Source organism: Aotus nancymaae, unplaced genomic scaffold (assembly GCF_030222135.1).
Source record: "Aotus nancymaae isolate 86718 unplaced genomic scaffold, 86718_ANA_hifiasm-v0.15.2.pri h1tg000010l, whole genome shotgun sequence".
NCBI lineage: Eukaryota > Metazoa > Chordata > Mammalia > Primates > Aotidae > Aotus > Aotus nancymaae.
In genome coordinates, this window is record NW_026988421.1 from 13,034,289 (window position 1) to 13,041,234 (window position 6,946).

General features: G+C 39.9%; 1 non-coding gene across 1 annotated transcript; it reads left to right on the forward strand.

The window, feature by feature from the left end:
- The first annotated feature begins 2,373 nt into the window (after positions 1 to 2,373).
- Positions 2,374 to 2,477, forward strand: LOC135274051 (U6 spliceosomal RNA). The gene has a single exon (XR_010341867.1). It is a non-coding gene; the product is annotated as a U6 spliceosomal RNA (small nuclear RNA).
- Positions 2,478 to 6,946: the final 4,469 nt, after the last annotated feature.

The window sequence follows — 6,946 nt, forward strand, 5'->3', positions numbered from 1 at the left end:
AAGTTCATAGAATGCACAGCAGATTCAAACTACTCATAGGCAACAGTGGATTCTAACTATTGAAAAAAAATGAATATCCAAAAGTGGGATGAACCAAGATATTGTCCAGATTCAGAGAATCTATTTTATAGGGTGATAATTCCTTTGAATTTCACAATAGCCATTCTATGCTTTTTGTTTTTAAGTGAGGCTTTAGTATGGATCAATACTGGGCAACACCAGGTCTCTACAATGAGTGAGTTGCCAATTCATTAGTAAAAAGGAAGGTTTCTAAGGATCTGGGTTGAGAAGAGAGCTTGGAATTTTAACTAGAAGTGCCTTTTCCACCCAGTTGAGGGGAATGATAGCAGGTGGAGCAAAGAAGCATGCATCTTAATAGAAACCTTTTTAAAAATCATGCTTTTGGTTTATAAAATCTGTCAATTAGCAGCTAGAAATAGACAATAAGATTTCTTCTTTGAGCTATATTATTGATTTCATTACAGAACCTCCCCCCTTCATTGAATCACCATTTTATTGACAGCACACAAATCATACTTGGGCTGTTTTTTCTCTTTGTATTCTAAAATAAATCTTAGATGATGAAACTTCGGTTTTGTAGACATTTTTAAACTATAATAAATTGCAAAGGCTATGCACAGTACCCACCCCCATAACCCAAAAGCAACATTTTGGTAATATGCTTGCCACTGTCACATTAAAACAAAATCCAAAATGCATTGCATAACTCAATCAACAAATACCGTGCTTCGTTTGGAAGGATCTGAAGCTGTATTTCTCCCCCTAAATTACAGTATTTTCAGCTAGACCTCGTGGTTAGCAGTTTAAGTTAATTCTGCCATGTGTTGGCCATACGTAGATGCATGGACTTTATATTACAAACTCAGCTGCAGTTTAAATTATTGGGTAAACTCTTTTCATGGAGCTCCAACACAACAAAATCCACAACAAAAATAGTAGGCCAGCTGCCCATGCTACCAGGAGAGACCCTCATTAGATGTCATTTGCATTCCATTAACCACCAAGCAGTGGGTCAGTCATTGCCTGTCAGATGTTCAACTCATTCTTTTGTGTTAATTAGCAGAGAAAGAAGGAGTTAATGAAGATCTTGTGATCTGTGATGACTCATCTGGTTGTTTGAGCCGAATCACCACTCTGGGCCACTTCATTGGACCCAGCTTGGGCTGTTCGGAGCAGGAGAGGGAGGCTGCTGAGGGGCATTCTCAGGGGCCTTTGGCGTGGTGGGCTTTGTTAGCTCAAGATTAGAAGGAGTTAATTGCTTCAAGATTGCTAGGAGATTAGGTTACTGGGTGGGATGTATCTATGTAAGCACATGTCAGCGCTAGTTAGAAGATAGGAGACGCTTATTTTAATAAACTTATGAAAAGAAGAATTAATTTGTCATTACATTGGAAGTCTTATTTTATTAACTTAATTTGAAAATGTAAAGCTGTCCGAAATGCGGTTTTTCACTCACTTTCCTTCTGAATATGTATGAATCACAGATTAGTTGATGTGTAACACTGGTCATTTCAGACTTTTTGCCTGGACGTTTTCCCCCAAGTCAGTTGGCTGGTGGTGTCTGACTCCGGGGGAGTGGGCTGGTTACCATAAGCCCTGGGTTCTCTCTCAGTAGTGAGATGCTTGTGGCCTCTGGGAGACTCTTGGGCAGTTCTGCCAAGAGAAGGGAAGAACCTGCTTCTGTCTGCCTTGTTTCCTCCCCTCTGAGTACTATTCATGTACAAATGCTGTTTGTATTTGGGGCCCATGAACAGGATGGAGCAGGGACTGTGGGAGAAACCCCAAGAACCCTTCTCTGAACTGGAGCTACCAAAGGTGTTTTCTAAATGCTCAGTTTACATTTCACGGTTGAGGCAAATGACCTAGCAAGGCAGGCTGTTCCAAATTGTCACATCTCCCATATTCCTATAGGAGAATATAGAAGCAGGAGACCTGTTTATTCAACATTTATTATGTGCCAGGAACTGTCCTTATTGCCCTTTTAAATCTTTACAACAAACATACGATAAAGACTCTTAATATGTCCATTTTTCAGGGGTAGAAGCTGAGGCACAGGGAGATTCAGTAACTCGCCCAAGGGGACACAGTTAGAAGTGTCAGCCATCCACCCCAGAGCCCTCCATCCCCACTAGACCCTGTTTGTCTGTGACATAATTGAGGGAGCTTGGCTGTTTGACATCAGGAAGGGTGGGTGATGATGGTGGTGACTCAGAGAGCTCATTCTCTGTCTATATAGGGCAGGGGCTATCCTAGCAGAATGTGGCCAGGTCGGGGGAATGTGGGCCCAGTATCACAAAAGCTTCTCAGGTTTTCAGTTTTATTTCCCCAAAGAAGTTAAAAACCTGAAGTTTTGTGCTTGCTTCAGCAGCACATATACAAAAATTGGAACGATACAGAAATTATCATGGCCCCTGCCCAAGGATCACATGCAAATTCATGAAGCTTTCCATATTTGTAGAAGAAGAAACTGGCAGCAGCTCTTACTGTTCTGCAGCCGCTGCAGGTGATCCCCAGGCAAGCAGTGTCTGGAGTGGACCTCCAGCAGTCCTACAGCAGAGGGGCCTGTTAGAAGGAAAACTAAAAAACAGAAAGAAATAACTTCATCATCAACAAAAGGACGTCCACTCAGAGACCCCATCCGAAAGTTACCAACTACCAAGACCACAGGTAGATAAATCCACAAAGATGGGAAGAAACCAGCGCAAAAGGATCAAAACACCCAAAACCAGAACACCTCTCCTCCTCCAAGGGATGACAACTCCTCATGAGCAAGGGAACAAGGCTGGATGGAGAATGACTGTGATGAATTGACAGAAACAGGCTTCAGAAAGTGGGCAATAACAAACTTCTCTGAGCTAAAAGATGATGTTCTAACCCAATGCAAAGAAACTAAGAATGTTGAAAAAAGGTTTGATGAAATGCTAATGAGAATAAACAGCTTAGAGAAGAATATAAATGAATTGATGGAGCTGAAAAACAGAACACGAGAACTTCGTGAAGCATACACAAGTTTCAAAAGCCGAATCAACCAAGCAGAAGAAAGGATACCAGAGATTGAAGATCAACTCAATGAAATAAAACAAGAAGTCAAGATCAGATAAAAAAGAGTAAAATGAAATGAACAAAGCCTCCAAGAAATATGGTATTATGTGAAAAGACCCAATCTGCATTTGATAGGTGTACCTGACTGTGACAGGGAGAATGAATCCAAGCTGGAAAACACTCTTCAAGATATTATCCAGGAGAACTTCCCCAACTTAGCAAGGCAGGCCAATATTCAAGTCCAGGAAATATGGAGAACACCACAAAGATATTCCTCAAGAAGAGCAACCCCAAGGCACATAATCATCAGATTTACCAGGGTTGAAATGAAGGAAAAAATGCTAAGGGCAGCCAGAGAGAAAGGTCAGGTTACCTACAAAGGGAAGCCCATCAGACTCACAGCAGATATCTCAGCAGAAACCCTACAAACCAAAAGGGAGTGGGGGCCAATATTCAACATCCTTAAAGAAAAGAACCTTCAACCTAGAGTTTTATATCCAGCCAAACAAAGCTTCATAAGCGAAGGAGAAATAAAATTCTTTACAAACAAGCAATTGCTCAGAGGTTTCATCCCACCAGGGCTGCCTTACAAGAGCTCCTGAAAGAAGCACTAAACATAGAAAGGAACAACCAGTACCAGCAACTCCAAAAATGTACCAAATGGTAAAGAGCATTGATACAATGAAGAAACTGCGTCAACTAATGGTCAAAATAACCAGCTACTATTAAAAAGGCAGAATCAAATTCACACATAACAATATTAACCTTAAATGTAAATGGGATAAATGCCCCAATCAACAGACACAGACTGGCAAGCTGGATAAAAAGTTAAAAACCATCAATGTGCTGTATCCAGGAAATTCATCTCACTTGCAAGGACACACATAGGCTCAAAATAAAGGGATGCAGGAAGATTTACCAAGCAAATGGAGAGCAAAAAAAAAGTAGGAGTTGCAATCCTAGTCTCTGATAAAATAGACTTTAAACAAACAAAGATCAAAAGAGACAAAGAAGGGCATTACATAATGGTAAAAGGATCGATGCAACAAGAAGAGCTAACGATCCTAAGTATATACACAGCCAATACAGTAGCACCCAGATACATAAAGCAAGTTCTTAATGGTCTACAAAGAGACTTAGACTCCCACACAGTAATAGTGTGAGACTTTAACACTCTACTGTCAACATCAGACAGATCAACAGACAGAAAATTAACAAGGATACCCAGGACGTGATCTCAGATCTGGACCAAGCAAACCTAATAGACATTTACAGAACTCTCCACCCCAAATCCACAGAATATACATTCTTCTTAGCACCACATCACACCTACTCTAAAATTGATCACATAATTGGAAGCAAATCACTCCTCAGCAAATGCAAAAGAATGGAAATCATAGCAGTCTCTCAGACCACAGTGCAATGAAATTAGAACTCAGGATTAATAAACTAACTCAAAATCTATCAACTTCATGAAAACTGAGCAACTGGCTCTTGAATGTTGACTGGATAAACAATAAAATGAAGGCAGAAATAAAGATGTTCTTTGAAACCAACGAGAATGAAGACACAACATACCAGAATCTCTGGGACACATTTAAAGCAGTGTCTAGAGGAAAATTTATAGCAATAAATGCTCACATGAGAAGCAAGGAAAGATCTAAAATCAACACCCTATCATCAAAATTGAAAGAGTTAGAGGAGCAAGATCAAAAAAACTCAAAAGCTAGCAGAAGACAAGAAATAACTAAGATCAGAGCAGAACTGAAGGAGATAGAGACATAAAAAACCCTCCAAAAAATCAATAAATCCAGGAGCTGGTTTTTGAAAAGATCAACAAAATACACCACTAACCAAATTAGTAAAAAAGAAAAGAGAGAAGAATCAAATAGATGCAAATAAAAAAACGATAAAGAGGATATCACCGCTGATTCCACAGAAATACAAACTACCATCAGAGATTACTACAAACAATTTTATGCACATAAACCAGTAAACCTGGAAGAAATGGATAAATTCCTGGACACTTGCATCCTCCCAAGCCTAAACCAGGAAGAAATTGAAATCCTGAATAGACCAATAACAAGGGCTGGAGTTGAAGCAGCAATTAATAGCCTAACAACCAAAAAAAGCCCAGGTCCAGATGGGTTCACAGCTGAATTCTACCAGACATACAAAGAGGAACTGGTACTACTCCTTCTGAAACTATTCCAAACAATCCAAAAACAGGGAATCCTTCCCAAATCATTTTATGAAACCAACATCATCCTGATACCAAAACCAAGCAGAGACTCAACAAAAAAAGAAAACTTTAAGCCAATATCTGTGATGAACACAGATGCAGAAATCTTCAATAGATTCAATGCTATCCCCATCAAGCCACCTATGACCCTCTTCACAGAACTGGAAAAAACTACCTTAAATTTCATATGGAACTAAAAGAGAGCCCACATAGCCAAGACAATTCTAAGCAAAAAGAACAAAGCTGGAGGCATCACAGTACCTGACTTCAAACTACACTACAAGACTACAGTAATCAAAACAGCATTGTACTGGTACCAAAACAGAGATGTAGACCAATGGAACAGAACAGAGGCCTTGGAGGAAATGACACACATCTGCAACCATCTGATCTTTGACAAACCTGACAAAAACAAACAATGGGGAAAGGATTCCCTATAGAATAAATGGTGTTGGGATAACTGGCTAGCCATGTGCAGAAAGCAGAAACTGGACCCCTTTCTGACACCTTACACTAAAATTTATTCCAGATGGATTAAAGACTTAAACATAAGAACTAACACCATAAAAACCCAAGAAGAAAACCTAGGCAAAACCATTCATGTCATAGGCATAGGCAAGGACTTCATGACTAAAACACCAAAAGCATTGTCAACAAAAGCCAAAATAGACAAATGGGATCTAATTAAACTCCAGAGCTCTGTACAGCAAAAGAAACAATCATTGGAGTGAACTGGCAACCAAAAGAATGGAAAAAAATTTTTGCAATCTACCTATCTGACAAAGAGCTAATATCCAGAATCTACAAAAACTAAAATAGATTTACAAGAAAAAAACAAACAAACCCATCCAAAAATGGGCAAAGGATATGAATAGACACTTTTCAAAAGAAGATATATATGAGGCCAACAAACACACGAAAAAATGCTCATCATCACTGGTCATTAGAGAAATGCAAATCAAAACCACATTGAGATACAATCTCACACCAGTTAGAATGGCAATCGTTAAAAAATCTGGAGACAACAGACGCTGGAGAGGATGTGGAGAAATAGGAACACTTTTACACTGTTGGTGGGAGTGTAAGTTAGTTCAACCATTGTGGAAGACAGTGTGGCGATTCCTCAAGGACCTAGAAATAGAAATTCCATTTGACCCAGCAATCCCATTACTGGGTATATATCCAAAGGATTATAAATCATTCTGTTATAAAGACAAATGCACACATACGTTCATGGCGGCACTGTTTACAATAGCAAAGACCTAGAACCAACCCAAATGCCCATCGATGATAGACTGGACAGGGAAAATGTGGCACATATACACCATGGAATATTATGCAGCCATAAAAAAGGATGAGTTTTTGTCCTTTGTAGCGACATGGATGAATCTTGTGTCAGCAAACTGACACAAGAATAGAAAAACAAACACCACATGTTCTCACTCATAGGCAGGTGTTGAACGATGAGATCACATGGACATGGGGGGAGCATCACACACTGGGGTCTGTTGGGGGGGAATAGGGGAGGGACAGTGGGGGGTAGGGAGTTGGGGAGGGATAACATGAGGAGAAATGCCAGATATAGGTGACGGGGGATAGAGGCAGCAAACCACATTGCCATGTATGTACCTATGCAACAAT